The sequence below is a fragment of the Urocitellus parryii genome, chromosome 9, assembly GCF_045843805.1.
Source record: "Urocitellus parryii isolate mUroPar1 chromosome 9, mUroPar1.hap1, whole genome shotgun sequence".
In the NCBI taxonomy this organism is placed as follows: domain Eukaryota; kingdom Metazoa; phylum Chordata; class Mammalia; order Rodentia; family Sciuridae; genus Urocitellus; species Urocitellus parryii.
The window spans coordinates 92,320,636-92,347,214 of record NC_135539.1 but is presented as its reverse complement, the minus strand read 5'-3'; the positions used below and the strand labels follow the sequence as shown (position 1 = coordinate 92,347,214).

General features: G+C 36.2%; 1 protein-coding gene, 1 non-coding gene and 1 pseudogene across 2 annotated transcripts in view; 1 reads left to right on the top strand and 2 right to left on the bottom strand.

Annotated features, from left to right (window-relative positions):
• Smyd3 (SET and MYND domain containing 3) overlaps nt 1-26,579 on the top strand; it is a 711,836-nt gene that overhangs the window by 451,069 nt on the left and 234,188 nt on the right. The window lies entirely within an intron of this gene.
• LOC113184151 (histone deacetylase 1 pseudogene) lies at nt 4,098-5,194 on the bottom strand (annotated as a pseudogene).
• On the bottom strand, nt 12,881-12,985 carry LOC113184172 (U6 spliceosomal RNA). Its single transcript, XR_003300959.1, has one exon. It is a non-coding gene; the product is annotated as a U6 spliceosomal RNA (small nuclear RNA).

Genomic DNA, 26,579 nt, shown 5'->3' with positions numbered 1-26,579 from the left:
ATGCAGTTAAAATCTCCATTTAGCAGTTGAGAAAAACATAAGAAGAGGTCATATATGGTGCAGCACCAGGGAGGGGAACTACAGTGTGACTCTGGAGTATGAGCTCTTAATCTCTGTATTAAACTGTTGAGTGAAGGAGAAATTCCCAAAGACAAAAGTTTGGAATGTTTTGCAGGAGGTCCTTGAGTGTGAATGGAAATGCCTATTTTTCAATGGTATTTTGACTGATCATGCACAATTCTCAGGGCTTTACCTGTCATTATTTCCCCTGGTGTTTATAGGCCTGGTGAAATCACAGGAAGAAAGTTTCAGCCATGCACATCTGTGAAGACTTCCAGCCACAGATGTTGGTGACAAATTGAGCTTCATCATTTACTCTGTGTGCCCTAGATGAGTTACTTCACCATGCCAAACCTCAGTTTTCTCATCCTAAACCTGTAACACTGTTACTAGAGTAACAGTTGAAATTGATTTTCCTTAATTATTTATTGAATGAACGAGTTTCCTTTTTTTTCACTTTATTTTTTTCTTACTTCCCAAGTAAAAGAAAATTAGTATGCTTGGTAAGATGAAATGGGGGAAGGCAGGAAGGAGAGATGTAAATTATATTCTTGCTAATTTGCTGGTATCTTTTTTTCCCCTCATCAACTTTATTGAGCAATAATTTTATACAATTAAATGAATCTATTTAATTGGATGAGTCTTGACAGTTTCACACACCCATGAAACCATACAGTCAGGATTAAGACACAGAATATTTCCATCACTCTTAGAAGACTCCCTGTTACATTTAGGGTCTTTTTTTTTTTAAATTATTCTGTTTTGTTTTGAGATGGGATCTTCGTATGATGGCCAGGCTGATCCTAAACTCTTGGGCTCAAGCAATCCTCCTGTGTTAGCCTCCCTATTAGTTGGAACTATAGGTCTAAGCCACTACACTCACATTTATACTGATTTTTTAAAATTGTGGTAAAATATACATAACATGACCCTTGCCATTTTAACCATTTTTAAGTAGACAGTTTAGTTTTAGGATATGTGTTTTGTCATACAATCACCACTCCCACCCATCTCCAGACGTTTTGACGGAAACTCTGAATCCATGCAACAGTCACTCCCGGTTCCTTGTGCCAGCCTCTGGCAACCACAATTCTATCTTTTATCTCTATGACTTTAACTATTCTAGGTATCTCATATAGGTGGAATTATATCTGTTCTTTTGTGTCTGGCTTCTTTCAACTAGCATAATATCTTCAGAGTTCATCATTGTGGTATTCATCAGAAATTGCTTCATTTTTGAGGTTGAATAAGTATGTATATATCACATTTTATTTATCCATTTGTTGACTGATAGTATTTGGATTATTTCTACCTTTTGGCTATTGTGACTAGGGCTTCTGTGAACATTGGTTTTCTGATATTTGTTTGAGTCTCTGCTTTCAGTTCCTTTGGTTTTATATGCAGAAGTGGATTACTGCATTATAGAGTAATTCTGTGGTACATTTTTAAAGGAACATCCAGACTGTTTCCCACGGCAGCTGTCCCATTTTACATAACCATCAGCAGTGCACAAAGGTTCCACTTTCTCTGTGGCCCTACCATCATTTGTTGTTTTGAATAATAGTTATCCTCATGGATATGAAGTAGTATCTTATAGTTTTGATTTGCATTTCCCTAATGATTACTGATGTTGAGCTTCTTTGCATGTGCATAATAGTGACCCTTTGTACCCGTGGTTCCCCCTTTTTTGTAAGTGAGTCCTTCCAGGATCTACAGGGGATGCCTGGAACCCCCCTGGCATGTCTGACATATAGACAGTACCAAACCCCATATGAACTGTTTTTTCTATACATACCTATAATAAAGTTTAATTTATAAACTAGTCATAAGAAGAGGCTGACAGTAACAATAATAATATAGAACAATTTTAACAATATACCACAATAAAAGCTATGTGGATGTACTTATCTTACTGTACTTTAACCATTTCTCGTAAAGTAGTCACTTTATGGATTATCTTATCCAGATTGCCAGCATCACACTCTTGTGTTTTTCTTTTTTGTTTTGTTTTGTTTTTGTGGGGGGCATTACTGGGGAAAGTAAAGGTTACTTGAACACAGGCACTGTGTGCAGAATGGTGCACAATTCAAACCTTATGGGTTGTTTATTTCTGTTTCATTTCCATTTAGTAATTTTTAGATCACAGTTGGCCTCAGGTAACTGAAACAGCATACTAGGAAACTACAGATAAGGGGAGACCACTGTACTTTTCTGCTTGTACCCTTTTCCAATCCATCCTTTCCTCCTAGGTCCTGATTTCTTTTTTGTCACTATCTATTAATTTATTTTACATCAGTGAAATCATTATATGCCCTTACATCCACCTTCCTTCACTTAGCATAATGGTTTTGAGTCACATCCATGTTCTTGGGTCTGTCAGAAATTTACTTCTTTCTATTGCTGCATAGAATCCCAGCCACGTGGGAGGCTGAGGCAAGAGGATCTGGGTGCAGTTCATCCTGTGTGTGTGTGTGTGTGTGTGTGTGTGTGTGTGTGTGATTTGACATTTGTATATTTTCTTCCAAGTAATTTTTCAAAGTAATTTTTCAGTTTTGGGGCCTATTTTTGGTTGTTTGCCTTCATATTGCTGAGTTCTAAGCATTCTTTATGTAACATAGATGCAACTCATTTGTCAGATATGCATTACATATATTTTCTCTTTATCCCCCCACCTCTTGTGCATTTATTTGTTTATTTTTGCAGTACCTGGGATTGAACTGAGGGGCTCTCTACCACTGGACCACATCCCAGTCCTTTTTATTTTATTTTTTTGTTTGCCACAGGGTCTGGTTAAGTTGCCCAGGCTGGCCTTGAACTTACGATTCTTCTGCCTCAGCCTCTGTGCCTCCATGCCAACTCCTTTTTGTTTCTTTAATGGTACCTTTTGAAGACCAAAGTTCTTAACTTTGATAAAGTCCAGTTATCAATTTTTTTCTTTTATGGTTTGTGTTTATAAAGTGTGTGTTTAGAGAAATGTATCATTTTATTATAGAGAGTCTCACAAAAAAAGAAAATAGTATCTCATAAAAGAAACTAGACTACCAACTACTACCTGCAGAATTAGGAGAAGACAGAGGGCAGGCAATATGAATTTCTTAGCTCACTTGAGGTCAGTGGGAAGGTATGAGAACAGAACCAATCTTAAAATGACTTATGTTATTTTTGGAACCTCAAAAGAACAGGGGGTCCCTGAAGATCCAGCCACCCCTTCTAGAACACTCAACTAGGGCACCTTTACAAAGCTACTAAATAGGCACTTGGCATTTCAAAATTTTGTCTTAGGTCTACATAAAAATATCCCTTTCACTCAGACCTGGCACCTTTTATGGTTCAAAATTAAGAACTTAAACTGGGAAAGCTGGTATAGCTCATTGGTAGAATATATGCTTAGTATGCACAACGCCTGGAGTTCAATTTCCACCAAAAAAAAAAAAAAAGCTGAGCTGTGGAAGGGCGGTAAGGTAGCTGATACAAGAGTTAACAGTTGCAGGGTCGTAAGTCCTGCACTGGACCCTGCACTGAGCTCAGGATCCTGATTTCTGGCTAATATCTGGGAACATTTATGTCTTATACATTTGGGGGGGTCTTTCTCTTTTTTCATTCTCTATTTTGACTATCTTGCTATCTTGGCTTGTTGTTGTTGTTGTTTTTGTTTTTTGTTTGTTTTTTAATACTGAGGATTGCATCCAGAGGTGCTTAACCCCTGAACCACATCCCAGGCTTTCTTATTCTTTATATTGAGACAGATCTCGCTAAGTTGCTTAGAGCTTCACTAATTGATGAGACTGGTTTTAAACTTATGATCCTTCTGCCTCAGCCTTCTGAGCCAAGACAGCCTCACGGCACCTAGCTGTCTTGACTTTTTTGTATTTAGAAGAGTTCTTGTGGCCAATCTCTCCCTCCTCATCAGAATCTAAGGCAAGTTTTTTTCCTCTCCTTTTCTTTTTTCGTTTTATTTATTTATTTATTTATTTATGCCACAGGAAAAGGTCAAGGTAACTTGTCAGGGTCTCCTTTCTCCTCTTTGCCAATTTCCTCTAAGTCAGCATCTTCAGGTTCTCAGACAGCTGCTGTTTGATCTTTTCCAGATACTCATTTGTGTTGTGGTCAGTCAAGTTGGAAAGACAGATCTAAAGCTTGAAATCTGGTGTAAAGTATTTGAATTAGCCATTGTATGGAAGTTTATTAGGAATCTCTATGTCCAGGGCCATACTCATTAAGTATGTCTAGCACCCACTTCCAGTGTCAGCACAGACAGGTTGAAGATCTTCAGATTTCATACACATGGCATTGTTTTGATAGTCAGATCAAAGCAACCTAACTGATCCTCAGATAGGGAGTCTGAGTCACACTATAAGACCACCACATTAGTTGGGACATCTCCATTACTTGGTTTGTGACCAACCTGAAAATGATCTCATCAGACTCATCATCAAGCCCATCTTGGAGCTGATAGTTATAATACTTGACTATGCCAGTCCCAGTACTCCAAAGTCCCCAGTTCCAAGGAAGTACTGTTTGTATTTATTGAGGGGCACAAAGTACTGTTTGTACTTATTGAGGGACACAGTTATGAGAGGGTCTGTGCTATATGAGACCTCTTCTATACGTTGCCATGTAAATATCAGTGTCAACTTACAGCAACCTGTGGTGGCACTTCAGCAGCTCCTAGATGACCATGATGATATTGTTAACCTAACAGAAGCCAGATCCCTGTGACTTATTTGCATGATGAAGGCCTATGTCCAGTTCACAGTGATGACTATGTGATGCTTATTAAGTTCCATAGCACTTGCCATGGAACCATTGGTAGACAACTGTCAGAACTGAAATAGGTTATCAGATACTGAAGAATCCTTACCAGTACAAAACCTCTGCATCTGCTGGCCACCTTGGACCTGTTTGAACAGATGAAGCACAAGAATTTAATGTAATTACTGCTGTGGTGCTTGGCCACCTCCTTAGCATTGGCTTTGTGAGGGTGATAGATTTCCATTTTTCAATGGAGACTATAATGGTGCACTAAGAATCCTGGATTCAGTGAGGCTTCTTTGGGTGGCCTTCTTCATGATAGTAACTTTCCAACATCTCCATCATAGTAGTAGCAGTCTTTTTGTCCTGGTGCCCTGAGCATATGCCATGTTGCTCACCTCCTGACCCTCTCATCAGTCTATCCATCTGTCCTCCCCCTTTTTTGTTTTATTTAAGAATTATTTTCTTTTGAAAAGTCACAAAGATTTTCCTCTAGGAGTTTTGTGGTTTAGCTTTCACATTCAGATTTATAATCCATTTACAATCCATTTATTTAACTCTTAAATATGGTGTGAGATCAGAGCTGGTACTCACATACCATTCATGTATCCAAATTGGAAAAATTTTCCAGCATCATTAATTGAAAAGACTTTGTTTTCCCCCATTGAATTATGTTTGCGTCTTTGATGAAATCAATTGACCATATTTGTTATGGTTTGGATATAAGGTGTTCCTCCAAAATCTGCTATGTTAATGCAGGAAGTAAAATGATCAGATTATAAGAGCTATAACCTAATCAGTCATCCTAGTTTGAATGGACTAACTGGGTAGTAACTGTAGTTATGTGGGGCATGGGTAGCAGGGTGGGTGACTGGGGGGATGCTATCAAAAGGTTCATCTTCTCTGTAGCCCCTTCCCCTCTCTCTCTGCTTCCCAGCTGCTATGAGGTGAGTAACTTTTCTCTGACATGTCCTTCTACCATGATGTTCTGCCTAATCTTGGGCCTAGAGGGATGGAGTCAGTTTACCATGGATTAAATCTCTGAAACTATGAGCTCAAAATAAACTTTTCATCCCTAAGTTGATTTTGTCAAGTACTTTGTTCACAGCTTGACTGATATAACATTTGTATAGATTTATTTCTAGATTCTACATTCAATTCTTTCTTTAATGCCACACCATCTTGATTAGGGTAGCTTTTTGATAAGTCTTGAAATCAAATAGTGAATGCCCTATAAGTTTTTCTTTCTTTTTTTAAAAACTGATTTGGATATTTAAAATTGTTTTCCTTTTTATATAAATTTTAGAATCAGCTCAATATTTTTTTATAAAGCTTGCTGTTATTTTGATTGAAGTGGAATTGAATGTAGATCACTTAGGTGAATTTTGACATCTTACTTTGAATCTTTCCGTCTATTAACATGGTATATCTCTTCATTTATTTAAAGATGTTATTTAATTTCTCTTAACTATGCTTGCCTTTATGGATTGTGATTTAACTTAATGAACACCTATTATAAACCAGGCCAAATCCTAAATGCTATGCACTTAATCCACCATAATTACTGTACTGTTTTCACTGTATATAGATATAGCAATTGAGTCACAGGGCTAATAAATGTGGCAACTGGGATTCAGAAGAGAGCTATTCACTCCAGAGCCTGGGCTCTAGTTTCTAGTAGTCAAGATAATACCTTTGGGACATGTGTAGGTACATATATGAGGAACTAAGCCTGTTTGCCTGTTTCTTACCTCCTGTCCTCCTGCAATCAAAATTAAATAAAGGATCTATCTGAGCGGATAGATACATCTGTGGGTGAATAGAGTGAGCTTTAGTTCCTCATCTCAAATTCACAGTAGACTTGCTTATTGATAAAGAATCATGTTGGAATTATCTCTGAAATGTATTTTAATTAGTCTTAGTTTTTTTCTTTCTTGTGTGTCTTATTTAGATACCATCAAGCATAAAACATGTCTTATACTATCAGTATCACATAAGAAATCATTAGAATTCCCCAGAGTTGTGTAATCCCATGCCATCCTATTGATGTGTCTGTCACCTGACACCATCATCATGCCCTTGTGTGAGGTCTCACAGTATGGCAGACTTGGATTTCACTGGATAAAAGTTGTCTGAAACTTTAGTTGTGCCTAATGGTTCTTTCTCCTCCTTTTAAAAGACAAGAAAAATGAATGGGCTGTTTTATAACCCTTTTTCAGTCCTCTGATCTTCAGAGAGGGAAATGTTAAAAGGCATGGTGCAGCTGTTTTATGTTGCAGTTTATAATCTAATTAAATGCATTTTATCCAGATCATTATGGACTTCATTAAAGCTGGACTTTTTATAAGAAAGATGATGAGCTAGATTTATGCAGAATCATTTGGGTCTTTTAAATTTTGTGATCATGCCAGCAGTGCCTGATGAAAATAAAATTTCAGATCTGCCTTTCTGATTTAGTTGTTCATTTATTCTTGGAAAGTTCTTCCTTCCAATTTTGCCTACTTCTGTGTGCATGCAGTGTTCAGAATAATTAATAAGAGAAGTTTGTTGTTTAGAGAGAATACCATTTGAGAATGATATTCTGTTACATATGGGAAATAAAAAAATCTAAAGTAGTTGGCATGATCTATTTCAAAGAAATATGAAATTACATTTTCTTTGGTGTGTTTTTTAATACTGTAGAAGAAATTAGTTTTATGGCCCTCAGTTTAATTGCTAATTTTTCCAGCATCAGTGATAAATATCTAAGAAATGGATTGGATTTGAAAAGAGAAAGTGATTCTTGATAGTCTTAGTCACATAATCTATGCAAAGATTAAGAGTAATTTTCCCCTGAATAAATACTTAAAATAAAGGTAGTATGTTCATCTACAACTAAAAATAGATAAATAAAAAGAATACTTAGATGTAAAAAAGAAAAAAGTCTAAATAATAGTAGGTATCCAGAGCATATGAGCATGGATATAAAGAAACCCTTGTACAAATGTTGTTGAAAATATCAATTTAATAAAGCTGTTTTTGAAAATTAAAAAAGAGTAATTTCCCATATTTTAGATGATGACCTACTTTTGTTGTAATTCCCTGGCCTGTTATGTTTTTAAAAATTAATATTAAGCTGCGGTTAGGGAAAAAATCTTATCTTTCCAAAGAATTGTACTTAAGATGTCTTTCTCTTCATAATTTTCTATTTCTGAATAAAGGTATATCAGTGGTCTTCAATTTGCTTACTCTTATAGCTTTGATTATATAATTCTAATGGCATTTAAGTTTTCTTTCTACTTGGATAATTTATTTTGTCCATTTAACTGTTGGTCCTAAGCAATTCTGAATTGTTACTCCGTATGGGACAGTATTAAAATCTAGGTTCATGGTTAATATTTAGTTGAAACATTAGTTTTAACCAACTTCTTTAAGTCATGAAACCAGCCCCTCTCTTGCTACCTCTGGGTTTGTTTATATACATGTGTGCAACTGTGTAATCATACAGACACAACATGCAACTGGTACAACGTAACAAAAAGCCTACAACAACCTCTGTCCACAGTTTGCATTCTAAATTAGTTACAAAGACTAATTTTGCTGTAGTCATAGCTCTTAACTCCTGATCTTCATGTCTATCCTAGGAATTCTTTTTGCTTTTTATGATTCTGTACACTGGACCTGACACTCAGAAACACTTCTTCATTCACATGTTTTTGCTCCCTTCATCATTAGTGATTAATATTGTTCCTCTTGGTAGACTACCTTAGATTATTCTAGGTGAACAGTGACCCAGTCTGGCATGGCTTTGAGACCCTCATCTGTTGTCCAGCTTCCTATGCACCATGGCCTCTTCTTTATCTGGTAACTGTCTTGATAAGTATATGGTACATTGATCCTTTTTGAATTCATAGCAAAAAATTATCTCTATGTATCTGTATGCATGTGTTTTTGTGTGTGTGAGAGCCTGCCTGGCTGGAAATCATGATAGGGCTACTACTTCAGGACTTTCAGATGATGCTCTTAATTATAGTAAGAAAGAAAATTCTAGACATGAGTTTGGGTCTAATGAAAGCCCACAGTAAATCTCTCGTTCATTCTGAAATGAAAAGAGTACTGTCTTAAAATTTTGGGCTATAATCTATGTATTCTGTGAAAGGCTGTCTGTTACTTGTATTAAAACATTGACTACTTGCTCTCTAATATTGTTTTCTTTACTGATATTATAATCAACTTCTATTTGACATTGTCCAGTATATACTACCTTTATCTGAAAATTTGTATAGTTTCATCTTGATTGAGGCCAGTATTTACCAGTGAGATATTTAAGTGGTAATTAATTCCTGAAACATTTAGATGGGTTATGCAGTAATCCTAACTTCTCCTAAGGATCTGTGAGCCATTCATTGAGTAGGCGTGAGAGGAATTTCATAGACTTATTATTAGAAAATGTCAATTTATAGTGTTGCTTTATATCTTCTGCCCATTTTACATTAAGTGCTAATTTGTTTCCCAATTAACATGATACATAGAGTCCTAGCCCAGTTCAGCTGATTTTTAAATAGTTTTTAGTTGTCAATGGACTTTATTTTGTTTATTTATATGCAATGCTGAGAACTGAACTCAGTGCCTCATACATGGCATACTAGCCAAGTGCCCTACTACTGAGCCACAAATCCAGCCCTGTTCAGCTGATTTTATTAAGTATGCACTGCATGCTTTTCAGAATCTGCAAATGAAGTCACCACACATATACATTGGCAATTCGTGATCTGCAACTAGAACTGGAGATTAGTCTCCTCTATAGGAACATGTGTTTATCTGTTTGTTCCTGTATTTTTTATATTCTTCAATAATATCTATTTTTTATGTTAAAGTTATATTGTGTTAAATTTATCCTATTTATGTATTTATCTTATTTATTAAGTGGTTTTCATTTGCTATTTATTTTCAGTATAAAGGTAGTGATTTTTCATAATTATTTTCATCTATTCATGTGAATAAATTTGCTTATTACTTTTAATATTTTTATTAGAGATTGATTTTTCAAAGTATATAATCTTTTTTTAAAAATTTTTTTAGTTGTTGATAGACCTTTAGTTATTTATACGTGGTGCTGAAAATCGAACCCAGTGCCTCACATATGCCAGGCAATTGTGCTACTGCTGAGACACAGCCTCAGCACCAAAATATATAATCTTATCTTCAAGTAAAGATATTTGCTTCCTGTATATGTATATATACATGTCATGTATATGTTTTAAGTAATTTCTTATTATATCAGGCAGAGTATTTAAAGCAACATTTAAATTAATGATAGTTACCCTTGTAAAACATCTCATTTTAATAACAATGGCTTTAACACTTTACAACTCTGCCTTATATTTGCTATTGAATTTTTAAAAATTCTCCTTATCATATTTAAGCAGACTTCATCTTTTTATTTAAGTATTTTTACTAGACATCCTTTGTTACATGTAAATGTGGGACCTCATTACCTCTTCAACATCTTTGCTCAGAGTAGGAAATGCTTCATAAAATTATGTCCTGTGAAGTTAGTTTGCATGTGCTTTGTTCTCAGTGACCTCTAGCCTCTCTGCCAACCATGAGACAGAGACCCACTCTTCTCTAAATAAGTTCTATTTTTATATACCTACAAATTTTGACTCTATGCCACCCATTTATATTAAGTCCTTTATACTGGCATTGTCAACTGGCTTGTGTACATTGCTCTGAAGACAAAGTAGACATCCTATAATAATCTGTTTTACATGGAGTTCTAATTTTCATTATAGTATGAACACCAGTATCTTCATCCAGAACATGTTAGGTCAGTATGTATGGATATGAACTTGCTGAAGTTATTTCCTATAGATTGGACCATGAGTCATAATTTGTGCTAAAAATTAAATCCAAGTTATGTTTTTTCCAGCACAATGAATTCCTCTTAATTTAGAAATATACACTGTGAATCAGCCCAGATTAGATATGCATTTAATTTTTTATGATACTATTGGTTTAGAAGAAAATTTGAATATATGTTATTTTGTGGAATGATTTCTTTCCATTTTTACAATCAAGTCTTGGACTACACAGGTTATAAAAGAATCTCACTGAAGTCCTGGAGAATAGCAGAGCACACCTAGAAGGACTTCCTCATCTCATCAGGAACCACCTAAGGATACTGCATCAGTGATAGTTAATGCTGACTATTTCTAAATGAGTGTTCAAACCGATTTGCCTTTACCTGAAGATCCCAGAAGTTGTGGGTAGGAATCTTTCTGTAGTCTGCGCTGCACTCAGGATTTTTGCCTCTGGCAGAGTTCTAACTCCAGTGTTCGTAAGAAATGGGAAAACACACTGTAATGGCTTTGGGCCAGTGCCAGGGAAAAACTACCCCCACAGACAATCACTTCCCATTATCCTTTACTGCACATATGATACATTATTCATCATTTTCTAAGCATGTTCATTATAAATGCTGTTTAATCACATTTTAAAGGTAAACAGCATTTATCAAATTATCATCTAGTATCTCACTCCAAGTCTGCCCTGATTCTTTCTCACAAACTTGTGCCCTGCAGGAGAACATGTGTGTTTAATTTTTGTCCCATTATTTGTCCAAAGAATGAGAACAACACATGTATCCTATTGAGTTAGTCTCTGTATTTCAGGCCATCCCCCAAATTAAAATAATTGTTGTTTTGGTAATGTTGCTCCTATCCCAAGATATAATTTCAATATATGCAGTACTTAACTCTTCTTTTCTGGAACTTTCTGGATATCTCTGTATTTATTCAAGCATTTTGTATATAGAATACATGAGTGCCTAAATGTTTACTTGTAGTTCTTTACATAATAATGTGTCCTTAGGGAATATTGGTTTAATTGAATGGCTACAATACATGGCAAGACTTTAGCATATTGTGTAATTTTTGTGAATTACTAGAAAATCTCATGTTTTTGATTCTCCTTTGTCTAATTTTGATATTAAAGATAGTGAGGGCAGTTACTCCATAGACTGGACAGAATGAATGTGGTGTGTGTGTTTTGTGTGTGTGTGTGTGTGTGTGTGTGATTGTATGTATTTATTTGCATGTAGTTAAGGGTGAGGTTAAAGTAGGGAGAATGAGAAAAGAGAGAGAGAGAAACTTCCCCATGCACTTTGTAAATTTTATTTGGGCATTTGATTCATGAGATTTTTTTATTTATTCCAGAGAATAATTTATTAATAGAGCAGGTACCATTCAGAGGCCCAGAAATAGCCCGAAAGAACTTAATCCAGCAAAAGGGATGCCAGGGAAATAGGTGGTTAAGACTTTGCATAAAGGTAAATGTAGAGTTCCTGGGGACAGGAGGGAAAGACAAACTGAATGGAGTTTAGAAAGGCTTTTAACAATTGAATTTGAGGCTCAATCTTTAAGATAAAGGAAGAGATAAATTGCCAGAAAAGGGAGGAAAAGGATTTCTGTACAAAAGAAAAAGCATAAATAAAGGAAGAGATAAATTGTCAGAAAAGGGAGGAAAAGGGTTTCTATGAAAAGAAAAAAGCATAAACGAACAATAGATGAATGCAGCTTTGGTTTCTTCTAGAGGGATAGGCAAAACATTTTTTAACTTAAGACATTAAGGTGCCTATTGTAGAATTGGCTCATTGATAATGTTAAATCATTAAGTATTGTAGATGATTGAACACTATTCACAAAGAACAAAAATTAATTACTATAGAATATTTTATGGTTTGACGTGTACAGAAGTTGAAGCCGATTTGCTTAATTTTCAGTTAGGAATTTATAATTTGTCTGAGTGTATGGTTCTTTTTAAAAATTTAAATTTATTTTTAACTGATACTTAACAAATACATATTTGTACATATTTAATGGGGTAATGTGATGTTTTGATACATGTATGTATTGTGTAATTTTTAAATGAGGTTAAACATTTATCTCCTTGAACATTTTATCATTTTTATGGTAAAAACTTTTAATATACTTTTTTCTAGCTTTTTGAAATTTACAGTTCCTTATTGTTATCTGTAGTCATACTCCTGTGCAACAGCACACCAGTACTTCTTGCTTCTAACTGTAACAAAAATGTTGAGCACTTTATAAATTTGCATATCCTGCTTGTATAGGGACCATATTAATCTTCTCTATATCATTTCAGTTAGTATATGTGCTGCCAAAGTGAACACAATGTACGGTTATTTTTAAAAATTTTTGTAGTGCTAGGGATTGAACCCAGGGCCTTGTGTACACTAGGCAAACAATCTGCCACTGAGCTATACTCCAAGCCCTTTATTTATTTATTTGTTTTTGGTACTGGGGATTGAACCCAGGGATACTTTACTACTGAGCTACACCCTCAGTTCTTTTTTTATTTTTTTAAATTTTGAGATAGGTTCTCACTATGTTGCTGAGGCTGGCCTTGAACTTGCAATCCTCCTGCCTCAGCGCATGCTCCCACCCCCTATATATAATGTCTTTGGGCCATATTTATATATAGTCCTTACCGTTTTCTGGTAAATTTCCTGTGAATTTCACTCTACCCTACATTTTTCTTGTCATATTAATTTGTTTCTTATCTTAACTTTCCCAGTTGTCACAATATTTACTATATATCTGTGAATATAGGGCTTCATCTTATAAATATTAGTTAGCTCTGGTGATGGCCAGAAATACAATGTATGACCTATGTAATGGCAGAATTTAGAGGGATGTGGCTACCTATTTTCTATATATAGCCTTATATAGTTTAAACACAGGCATTGGAATCACATGGACTTAGGGGTCACATTCTCAGGGTTATTTATTAGTCATAAGACCTAGGACAGATTTCTTTTGGGCCCAGTTTCTTTAGCTGTGAAATGAGTAGAATAAAACCAGTCTCGTGGTGGAGGGTGTTAGAGAAAGTGTTTGCCCAAAGTGCCTCATTCTTATTGGTAGTTTTGTCTAGGGAATGTAAATTATGATTAAAGCATATGTATTTGGTCATACTTTTTTTCTTTTTTAAAAAATTTTTTAGATGTAGATGGAAACAATAATTTTTATTGATTGACTCATTTATCTTTATGTGGTGCTGAGGACCAAACCCAGTGCCTCACACATGGTAGGCAAACACTATACCACTATCTGAATTCACTGCAAAAGAGGTTATAACCTGTCTCATTCTCTTCTAGAACTAGAACTGATGATTTTTCTGATACATGCAGTATATTGGATCACACTTGGTATAAATAGCTTGCTTCCTCTGACTTTAGGATTTCTTATTTAGAGAGCAGAATAATTCTTGAATTGTGTGCCGGATAGTTTTGGGGCTTATTGTGTGCATGCTTAGGGCCCCAGCAATATGTGGATACATACACAGATGCCAGGTGTATATAATACTCCTCTCTCACAGAAAAGTTCAACTCTGAATAAGTAACCAAAAATTTAGTATTATAAATTCTAGAAAGATGTGTTAATTTCAACAGTTGCAAAATTTTGTCCTTTGATATTTCATATTGGCTTTATTTTGAAAAACACACTTGGGAGAAAGGGTGAAGAACATAAAATCTTTTCACTTTGTATGAGTTTATTCCCACCTTCAGGATCGTAGATGTTCCTATGTTTGTCCTACCATGTAATTCTTTAACAATTATACTTCAGAGATAGAAAAACCATCTATCTTCCAGGTTTTTTTTTTTTCCATTTGTGCAATATTTTACGTGATTTTCAAACAAAATTCTAGGCAGCAAACATTAAGATGCAGTAGAATCAGTGAATTATATACCATAATATTTTAGAGCTCTATAGGAGCTTAGGAATCAAAGAGTACAGGAGTTTTCAACATATTTTAATATGAAACCCATGTTTTAAATGAAAGAACACACAGGAACTTAGCAAGTTGTGTTGGTGAGGTTATATACATTCTTGCTGGGTTGTGCCAGGAGAGAGGGAACCTGCCAAATGGATTCCTCTTCCTTTGTGCTCGCTGTTCCAGTCTGTTGGACCTGAGGGGAGGCTCTTGGGAGCTTTGTTTAGATCTACAGGTCTAACACAAGCTAGTTGAAAACCTTCACACCAGAAGAATTCATCCCAGTGTGACTGAATGCAGATGGTAGTTTCCCTTTGGGTCTGGATTTTGCGTAATTTAGCAAATTCCTACTGAAATTTGTGTTTAGAGGGCAGTGTCAGCTGTATTGGGATATTTCTTTTGAGAGAAATGAAACAGTGGGTCAATGCCATTCCAGGCCCAAAATCATACTTGTATAAGAAAAAGATGAACAGAAGCAATCCTTATATTTATGGTCATGAAGCATAGTGGGTGATTTATGAATAAGCTGGGATGGTGGGTATCAATGCCAGAAAGCTTTCCTCTCAGTATTTTTCTATTTCTTTAATTCCTCTTCTTAGAGCTAATTAAATTCACTTATCAATAAATCCATTTTAATCTTTGTATCTTAATAATAGTTTGACTGAGAATATGGTATAGCAAACATCCGAAGAGCACTACATTAAACATTAGAGTACATTGATTCCAAAAGCTGATACTCTTTCACTGTAGCATCTTGTAAGATTGACTGAATAAATTCAGTTTAATACTACCCAGGATAAGTGTCTTAGTTTTAACAGTCACAGATCACATTGGATAGTAAGTGTAACTTATATTGAGACAGTGACATTGATCCACCCTGAATTGATGTTATTACTTCACCAGTACTTGGAAAGAATTGAGGCTCAGCCACTCTTTTTTTCCTCATATCTCTTATTTGTTTATTTGTTTATTTATTTTTGTTGTTGAATTGGGAATTGGACCCATAGCCTCGTGCATGCCAGGCAAACTACACCACTGAGCCACATCCCCAGCTCCTCATATCTCTTTTGATGTAATGGTAAGCTGTGGAGAGCTCTCGAATCAGGCCTGTGTATTTGAAATATAATAAAAGTAATTGGCAAAGAGAGAACTGAACCTTGACCTTGCCTCCCTTACAACATGACCTAATCAATTGAGAAAACTTCTATTGTGGCTTCTATTCTGATGGTTTGCCTTTCTTTACTTCCACATAAATGATCTTTGAACTATACTGTCACTAGTTACGAGTACTCTTAATCCCAAGTGGCTTCCTTGCACATGAGATACTTGGTAGAATTTATTGAATCAATTAGTAAATGGAGACTTGAAGTCTCTGACCAGATTTTAAGTGTCAGTTTGAGGAATACAGGTATAGGAACAACGTGGTTGAATTTCAGAAGTTGCCTGAGATCGTCATAGATGTTGTACTAGTTGTTGAGCCATGTCTTTCTTCTCCCCCAAAGCTTATATTTACCTTTACTACTTTAGTTTTTTATGTTAGTTTTGGTGAATACGCATTTTCTAATATGAACTCTAAAGACAATATGGTGAGATGAGGTAAGTGTATGTCTGCATATACCTGTGTTTACATCTGGATGAACATATGAATAAAAACATATATGTGCATATGCATATCTTAACTAGGAATAAATTTGTTCTGCTACCGACAGAGCAGCCGTCTACAATTTCAAGGATCCTTTTTTATAATAACTCAAGTGAGAAATTTCAAATTGCTATTGTCTGTTGCTATTTGTATTCCTCAGGATGCAAATCTATGCCAAAACCTCCAAATTTCTATAGTCTGTGTTTTTTTCCTTCACCTATAACTGTGTCTTCTTTTCCATAGTAGGAGAAAGTAAGCAAAACTCATTATGACTTTTAAATACTAGCCCCCAGTGAAAAATTGAATGTCCAGTTTCCTCCCAGAGAAAACCTCATCTAGTTTAAAGATATTTGTTTAACTTCTAGAAGGTGAAAACTAAATTCACTACAAACTAAACCTGAAGTCCTTAGACCTGGGGCAGAATCATGTGGGAATCAAAGTGTGGGTCTGAAATGGAAACACCAAGTATAGCACATGTCACCCTTTCACTGATGTTGAATAATGTTGGGGATGGGCAAGCCCTGCTAGAATGGAAAATTCCTGGAATATTTACATGAATATGTTGTAAGGGAACTTTTTTCTAATTCCTAGAGTCCTTAGTGGAGACTAAGGAGAGAAATTGTTTCTAAGGTCTAAAATCAAATGGCCTGAGAGTACCCGGGATACCTTGGGAGTAGAAACTTCTGCTGTAGTCAGGTTCTGACTCTATTTTATGCTTTATTCTTCCATGAATGGTTTGCCTTAAGAAACAGGTTTTATTAATTGAGTCTTAGAGGGCAGAATAGCGGTCTCATTAAGAAGACAACTGGGCTAACAAGTTCACTTAAGGTACAATCTTTCTTTTCTCATAGTTTTCTTAACTCTTCTCTAACATAGAAACTAGAAACTATAAATAGCAGATAAATTGCATTGTGTTAAAATAAAAATTCTAAAAAAACTTTGCATGGCAAGACCTCTAAGGAAATGTTAAAAACTAACTGGGAGAAAAGTATTTGCAGTTCATATCGTAAGAGAAAGAATGATTTCCCTAGCACAAAGGTTGGCAGCTACAGACCAAAGCCCAGATCAAGCTTGCTGAGTGTTTTTGTAAATCACGTTTTATTACAACACAGCCACACTCGTTCTTTTGCATATTGTTTGTGGCTGCCTTCACTTAGTAGTGGCAGAATCAAGTAGTTACAACAGAAATCTTTTGGCCCACAAATCCAGAAATATTTACTGTCTGGCTCTTTACAGGAAAGTTTGCCAACTCTTGCTCTAAAGAATAATGAACTGCTTTAATTATAAATAAACATGAAAATATCAACAATCCAATAGAAAAATAGGCAAGAGATATGTAAGTTAGTGTCTCAGCAAAACAAAACAAAAACAATCATTTTCCTCATATGGTTCAAATGAAGAGATGTAAATGAAGGGTAACCTGTAGTGGCAGGACTGTATTGCGGGGGAAAGACGGGATGATGTGATGCTCCCAGACCAGCAAGCTCAAGAAGCCAGCAGAATCTCTGTGATTGGAACCATAAAGAGAGAAAATGGTGTAATTGAACTCATTGGGAACTGGAGTGGGGGAGGACAGAGGAGACTGTAATTATGGAAGCATGTAGGCACTGTGAGAAATAGGCATTGGGAAAAAAAATGGGAAAGAAATACCTTGATCTTCCTCCGCCCAACTTCCAGTTTCCTACTGGTTCCTCCCAGAAGCTACCAGCCAACAAAACTCAGGTGATGCTGTCCTCAGGGATTAGCCTCCTGTAAAACAGATGAAAATATCCTCAATTCAATATTATAAAATCGGTGCAAATGAAATGCTTCAAAAACGTCACCTTTTAATAATTGGCTTGGCAAAGAGCAAAATATTTAATAGCATACTTTGTTATAGGGAAATAGGTACTGTATAGGTATAGATATACGTGTGTATAAAGGCAGTGTCCCTCAAAATTATAAATGTATATACACTTTGACACAGCAATTATATTTATAGGAATTTATCCTACAAATATTTTTGCAAATGCATGAAGGGATGAGTATATAAGGCTATTAACTGCATTTTATTTTCTGATAGGAAAAGAATGGAGATAACCTAAATGTCCATCAATTGGGGACTAGTTTTTATAAATGATGCTATATACCCATTCAGTGGAATAATATGAAGCCATACAAAAAGAATGAGGAAACTATGTCCTCCTATGAAATTAACACTAAGTTGTATTGTTAAGAGTACAGAGAAAAGCCATATGCCCTCTTTAACCCTGTCTTTACCTTGTCATTGGTGTGTTAGTACCAGGTACTGCTTCTTAAATCTTTGTTTTCCTCAACATTATTTTTTTAAGTCTCTAGCATTGCATTAGCTAATTCAGGCTGCTCCTTTCTGTAAGTCTGATGTATTGAAACTTTTGATTCACTTTACATATATACTTTAGTTGTTTGGAGCCGTGTCTTTTGAATATTTATTTTGACATGGAGCAAGCTGTATGTTATCAACAAGCAAACATTTGGACAATCAGAGGATCAAAATATAGGAACAAATGTGAATATCTCAAATCTGTCTCTTTTTATTTATCTTTTTTCTGGGCAAGACTTGCCTGAAGTGGAAGGAACTGAATATGGATGAGCGCATGTTGCAAACTGATTTTGAGCCATAATTGCTTGCAGTAAGAAAATAGGCAAAGAAAGTAAATTGGGAATATAGGCAATCAGAGATGAGATTCTTACACCTGCCAGATACCATGTGTAGCACACAAGCATCCATAGAGAAATTGAAATGGTGCTATCCTGTGACAAGAGTTCCAATTAATGTGATTCGGATGCATCTGTCTGCCAGTAGCTCACCTCATGAAACGACAGTCCTGTCCTGCTGTTGGAGTCAGTCAAAGGGCTTATTTAGTGAGCGGCACAGGAGGCATCCTGGGAACTCCCTCCTTTCCGTCCATTTACTTCAAGTCAGGAATAACAGCTTACAGGAACACATCTAGCTGGAAGGCTTGTAACAAGATGACATTTATATAGTCAGTGCCATTCTGAAAACCTATGCTCCTCAAATACGTGGCTAGTGAGAGTCTAACATAGCAAATTTTCATGGTTTTGATCATTAAAATACATATTCACTCAATTAATTTTAGAGCAAAAAATATTTGGACAATATGTGGATTTTTTCAGGCCCTAATTTAGATCTCTCTAGGTATGAGAAAGAGAGAGAGAGAGAGAGAGAGAGAGAGAGAGAGAGAGAGAGAGAGAGAGAGAGAGAGAGAAAGAAAGAAACCAGGAGCTTCCCTTACTCATGGAGTAACCAGGAGCTTCTTTATACAGGTTAAGTCCTACAGCATGGATCAGGCAGCAGGAGCATGGATCTCTGGGAGATGTGGGATTACTCTGCCAGCATCAGTACTAAGGGTTGCCACATTCTTTCCAAAAGTCAGCGTCATGCTCCAGCCAACAGTTTTCCACACGGTTCAACATTGAGGTGTAGAGTTGGCATCCTGCTCAGATGCGCCCACTTCCCTTCCTCATTCCCCAGCCCTGTCTTGTCAGGTACTCAGATCCCAGGCCTCATGCAGGTCTTGTCACATGGCTGGTCTGCTCTCCAGTTCTCTGAATATTCATGTGTAAGACTATTCCTTTCTTAAGTGGATCTGAATTTTGAGTACTTAAGACCAGATTTTATCCATTCCATTTTTTTCTTCATTGTTCTTAAAAAGAACATACTAATTAATTTTTGGCCTCGAGTCTTCTCTTTTAATTGTGGCTCTTGGCCAACTGGATCATAATCCTCTGCATCAACTAATTCATATTCAACTAATTCATATTTTTGATGAAGAAAATTGGCGGTATCTGAATTGCAAAATTTTGCCAGTTTTGTCCTGTCACTGAAACAAAATACTTGGGAGAAACAGCTTAAAGGAGGAAAAATTCATTTTGGTTCATAGTTTTAGAGGTTTCAGTTCATGGTTGACTAGCTCCATTGTTTCTGGATCTATAGTGAGGAGAACATCTTGGCAGAAAAAAGCGCTCACCTCTTGGTACCTGGATGGAGAGGGATAGAGGGGCCGGGGACAAAATATACTCTTCAGAGGCCTTTCCCAGGACAGACTACCTCCAACTAGGCATCACCTCCTAATAGTGTCACTGACTGACATCCAAGCCTTTACATCATGACCTTTGAGGAATATTTCAAATCCATACCACAACATGGGTATGTGGACTTAAACTATGTAGTATGAAATCATACACATTTTCCCCGAAGTCCTGATTTCCAGAAAAGCTAAATGTACTAAGAAGTATTAATCACACCATTTTTGTGGAATTACATTTTATTTTGATCCACAAACAAAAATTGGCTGGAACACATTCCTTCTGTGCATACCTTCTTAGAGTTTTTTTTTAAAAAGAACATTTAGTGAGCCTCTGTTATTGTCAAGATTTGACCATGCCAGGTAATTTTTCATATATTTAATAATTATTTAATTATTGCTCAATCCTAAATATTATCTAATTGTTGCTGTGATCTTCTTAAATGCATATTATTTTTCATTTCTTTGAATTAAGCCTTTTGAGATAATTATAGATTTGCATACTGGTATAAGAAATAATTCAGAGAGATCTGTCTCTCCTTTAGTTTATTACAATGGCAACTTTTTTTTTGTAATCTTATGTTGGGGATCAAATATAGGGCCTCACACATAGTGATTATGTACTCTACTACTGAGCCAATGGTAACATCTGCCGCAGTCTGGCTGGGCACAATTCAGGAGCCACTTGTCAAAAGAAACTAACTTTATTTTTAGAACTACAAACGCCAAACAAAACAGCTCCTCAGGAAAAAACCCTCAGAGCCCAACTGCCACCACAGGCTTCCCACAAGCCTCTCACCCACACAAGCACCACCACCTCCCACAATCCTCCTGCTCTTGAGGCCGATTGGCTGGGTCCCATGGGTGGAGCCAAAGAAGTTCCCCAATGAGCAGCTCCGTGGTCTGAAAGGGCAGGGAAACAGCCCAATGAGCATCACCGCAGAGGAGCCAATCAGCTAGATGTTGCTAGGGCCGCTGTGAGCCAATCATCAGCTGGCAGTCTGAAAGGGCGGGGAAACAGCTCAATGAGCATCTCCAGTGAGCATCACCGCAGAGGAGCCAATCAGCTAGATGTTGCTGGGGCTGCTGTGAGCCAATCATCAGCTGGCAGTCTGGAAGTTTGCTGGCAGCTGGAAGTTTGCTGGGGCCCCTTTGGCTGTAGCTCTCAACATCTTGCTAGACTGTACAGTATCACAACCAGAACCTTGACCTTGATTCGGTTAAGAAATAGACATTTCCATCACCATAACAATCTCTCACATGGCCCTTTTATAGTTACACCATCCCTTTTTAACCCTTAAAGCCGCTATTTATACTTTATTTCTGTAAGTTTGTCTTTTTGAAAATGTTGTATAAATAAAAAATACAGCATGTTACGTTTTGGGATTGGTTTTTTTTTTTTGACTTAGCATAATTCTCTAGAGATTGATTCAACTTGTTGCATGTATCCTTTTTATGGTTCTCTAGAGATTTATTCAACTTGTTGCATGCATCCTTTTTATTGTTAAGTACTAGTCTATACGTGGATGGACCACAGTTCAACCTTTTACCTGTTGGAGAACATCTGTGTTGTTTACAGCTTTTTACTATTACAAATCAAGTTGCTCTTAAAATTTATATACAGGTCTTATGAGAATATAAGTTTTTATTTCTTTGGAGTAAATGCTCAGGAATTGGGGGGTTATATGACAGTTTGATATTTAGCATTTGCTATGGTTTGTCCCTCAAGTTTCATGTTGGGAGTTGTGTCCCCAGTGGATCATTGTGGGAAGTGATTGAACCTGTAAGTGGCAGGGCCAAGTTGAAAGTCTTTCTGTCATTGGAGTGTGTCCTCAGAAGGGACTGTAGGAACCTAGCCTCTGGCTTCTTGTTTTGATATATGACCCTTCCTCCAGGACCTGCTCCAGCCATTGCCGTCTGCTATGAGGTGCTTTGGCCAAAAGGGGGCCTCATCAGAACCTGTGCCATGCTATGAGCTAAATAAACCTCTTTTTTTTTTTTTAAATGGGTAGCTTACCCCAGATATTTCATTTTAGTAACACAAAATAAACTGATATAATATGCAACATTCAGTGATCCTCTGAAGCATGCATCTTGTTTTTTATTTATTTATTTATTTATTTATTTATTTACAGATGAGGAAACTAAAGCCCAGAGTAGTTAATTTGCCCAAGATTAGATAGCTAGTAAGAAGTAGAGCTTAAGACTTCATTCCAGATCTGTCTGACTCTCCAAATCTACAATCAGGTCCTGTGTATCAAGAACTGTGTTATGATATGATGTGGCCTTCTCTGTTTTTCTGTTTTCACTTGATCTTGAATCACCAAAAATGAGGAAATGATTTTACAGTAATACTGTTTTGTATGTTTTTCTCTAAAAAGAGCAGGAAGAAAATGTCAGTACAGAAGACATCAGAGGGATGGTAGATATGATCACATTAGGATTCCTACCACTTTAATATAAAGAAGTGATCTTTATGATCCCATCTTTGCTGAGAGGCTGAGGAACTGGAACAGGTTTTCCAGTGAATTAAGGGAAATGCCAGTATTTAGACATAAGCTATAAGCTCTCCCCTTTTCTATCTGGATGCCCTTTCTTCTTTGGCTTGGACAGCCTTTAGTGCTGGACAGGCAGCTTGATAGCTGGCAATCCTCTGAAAGACAGATGCTATCAATTATTACTGTGTTTGTGGGAAAGATGTGGATGCAGGGGAGTGCAGAGAGAGACGTAACTAGGTATTGGATGATCTGATCATGGCAGGTACTGCAACTCTGGCGGTGTTTATGGTTATGGAGAAGGACTGTGGGGAATTGCAGCCCTTTCCCATAATCTAAAGGGTTATTTCTGGGTGACAACTTGACAGGAAAATATCCTGTGGGAGAAGAGTACTCACTCATTGTGCCTGACCAACAGTTAATAATTAATACTTCATGCCTCATAAGTAGAGTGATGTTACCTGAACATTTTTATGGAGCTATTGGCTTTTTGTTTATTCTTTCTTTTCTGATAAAAGAAGAGGGTTTTATTAAGCAGTTTTAGTAAATTACAGCCACAAAATTGCACATTGCTGCAAGAGTGAAAGGGTCTTTTCAGCATAACTTTAGAGGCTGTATAATTTATGCCATTACAGGAAATATCCCTTCTGTTTCAAAGATTTTAAACAAAGGCAGGGTGTTTACCACTCTGCTTTCTGCAGCCTAAATATTGTTTCTGAATTAAAATGGCTGATTTCAGTTTAGTCTCTGCAGACTACAATGAAGCTAGAATGAAAACAACCTAATTTTATGTTCATAGCAGTAAAGCCTTTTCAAAATCAGCTTCTTTATAACTTCTTTTTAACCTGAATGAATGTTTATATTCAAAGGTCAGTATTATTTCTATTATAATATCAGATTTTTCCAGTTAATATTTCACTCAGTTTCTAAACTCAATGTTTAATATTTCATAAACACATAAATAAGATTGCAGAAGTTAATCTGACTAAGCCATTACTCTTTCTTTTCTTGGCAAATAGATAATATGCTACCGAGATTGTTTAGTCTGATCTATTGTGATGATTATCATATCAATGATCTTCCTTGTTTTTGTGAGTTCCTATGAGGAACCTAGATAATGAAGCCTTAATACATTATTGCTAGAAGCACAGAAAAGAAAAATCAAACCTCTCATTTTATTTATAAGAAAGTTGCCTACCTGGCAGGTGATCCCATATTTAGTTCTGTCTGGGAATAAGGAGCTTATACCGCATCAGTGATTTTCAAACAACATTGTGGGGAACCAGCTTCCCCCCAAACACAGACCCACCCATGCATTCTCACTAAACACACACACACACACACACACACACACACACACACACACACCACAGCCTTCTTCCACATCACACCACTTTTATTCTGGGATTCTGTATTTTGGGGTTTATGTAACATTGTTTGATATAAAGGTTCCACTGCAAAAAAAAAAAATGAAAACTGTAGTCAAGATGCTTAGTAAGGCTTCTTAGAGCTCTGTCATTAATGATAAATAGTAAATAAGACATAATTTGTGTGTTTATATGTGTTTATGATCCATACAGCAGGTTTGGCAATAGAACTTTAAAGAAGCTTGTTTTGTAAGATTCTTTTTAGATTACATAGGTGACTGGCTACCTAGAATGTAATTGTAGAGATCTAAGTAGCTACCTGATTTTGCATGCCTTATAGAATTCTGATTTTTATATATACAATTAGTAAAGATGTATGAAAAAAAAAATTGCCCAACCTGTCTTCTCCCAAAATCAAAGAGAAAACTATTATTTTGTTCAGCTGATTTTTTTTTTTTTAGGTTTTGTGGTTAAACCCTGTAATTCTCTAGATGAGTGGGTATTTATAAAGCATTGATTTAAATGAGATTTCTTGATCCAAGTGTTCTTTATAGGACTTAGGGAAGGCTAGAGAAAGAATGTTTTTTTTTTTTTTCTTTTTGGTTGTTGTTGTTGTTTGCTTTTTTAAGAAAAGATAATCACATTTCTGGGATAGGTTTCCTTGGAACTTTCACATATGGCACCTGAGTTTGTTGAAAATTCTGTTGCTCCTCTCAGTAACATCATCATGTCCATCTATATCTATATTTATATCTGTATCTGATTTACCTATCAGAAATTCACTAAGCTGACAAAAAGAAGAGATTATATTCTTGGTCTTTATCAAGGTGGTATGTTGTTAAAGTTGAGGATGGTACACACTGAGTGTACTGGGTCTTAGAAATTTTTGTCTGTGTTACTTTCGTGGTACAGGCTGGCAGAATGTACAGGACTTAGCTAGCATTTTCTAAGTTACAGGCTCTTTGACCTAATATAATTCTCTTTGTGATTCAGTCAATTTCAGAGATTTCTCCTCACAGTCATCAATTCCTCTTTCAGTTTGTAGAGAGAAATTGTGGCTCTATGTTTGGACATTTTGATAGAAGAGACAGAGCCTTTCCAATGCACACTCTCATGTTCAGGGTGGTTTTTGTTTTGTTTTTGTTTTGGTACTGGGATTGAACCCAGGGGTTCTTTATCACTTTATTTTATTTTGAGACAGGGCCTCACAAAGTTGCTGAGGCTGACCTTCAACTTGTGATCCTCCTGCCTCAGCCTCCCCAGTCCCTGAGATTCCAAGTGTGTGCCACCCTTCTTGGCTGTGATTTATTTCTTTTCATTTTTTCTGGTGGATCAGATTTTTCATTTCTTTTTTCTAGATGTTGTCCACAAAAATATTCCTCACCTTTTGTTGTTCAGGCAGAGATTATACTGAGTTTTCTCCCTCTTTTTCCCTCCCTCCCTGTCTTTTGAAAAAGATGAAGTGTAAGCTATATTGTGTATCTGTGATAGTATCCTAGAATAATTCCTAAATTCTCTCTTCCATATCATATTAGTAAAAGTAGAATCTGATGCAGTAGTTGAAAAATTACTGAACTCTAAGACCAGATTTTATTATTAAGTTAACCCCTCAATTACCTGGCCCAAGACATTTGCTGTAAATATAAGGGCCTCTATATTTGTTATTTTATCCCTTCCCCACTGTATTGTGGTACTCATAACTTTGAATTAGTTAGTCTGGCATTATTCTCTTTTTACTTTGACTAAATGGTCAATATTTATTTGCCATTCACAGAAGTCTCTCTGAAACAGTAGTTAATAGGTATTAGGTGCATGTTTTTTATTTGTTTTGGTACTGGGGATTGAATCCAGGGATGTTTAACCACTGAGCTACACCCCCAGTTCTTTTTAAAATTTTTACTTTATTTTTTATTTTGAGGCAGAGTCTTGATAACTTGCTGAGGCTGGCTTTGAACTTGAATTTTTCCTGCTTCAGCCTCCTGAGCCACTGGGATTACAGGCATGCACCACCTTACCTGGCCCAGTCAATGTTTTAAAGCAAGCATATGTAGCAATTCATATCATCCTTAGAGTAGTTCTGTTCAGGGTGTTCTGAGATTAAAAAAAGTGGAGAGCCCAGATTTGAACCCTGGCATCTGAGCTCCTGGGTGTTCTTTCATTTTTGCTCTGCTATCTTCCTGTCTTGTTTCAAAGTTGAAAGCTATTACTTCATTTTCTAAACATGTCAAGCTCCCAAAGTGAAAGAATTCATTTTCAGCATCATCCTTTACAGCAGGGGCGGAGGGAGAGTATATATTTTTCTTTGACAGAACTAAAGTAGTGATGGCTTTGGAAAAATGACAAAGAATGATACTTTTCTAGTAGAATTGTGAGGTGGGGAGGAAGGAGGTGGTTCGAGCAGTTTCACTTGACCATTTTCACA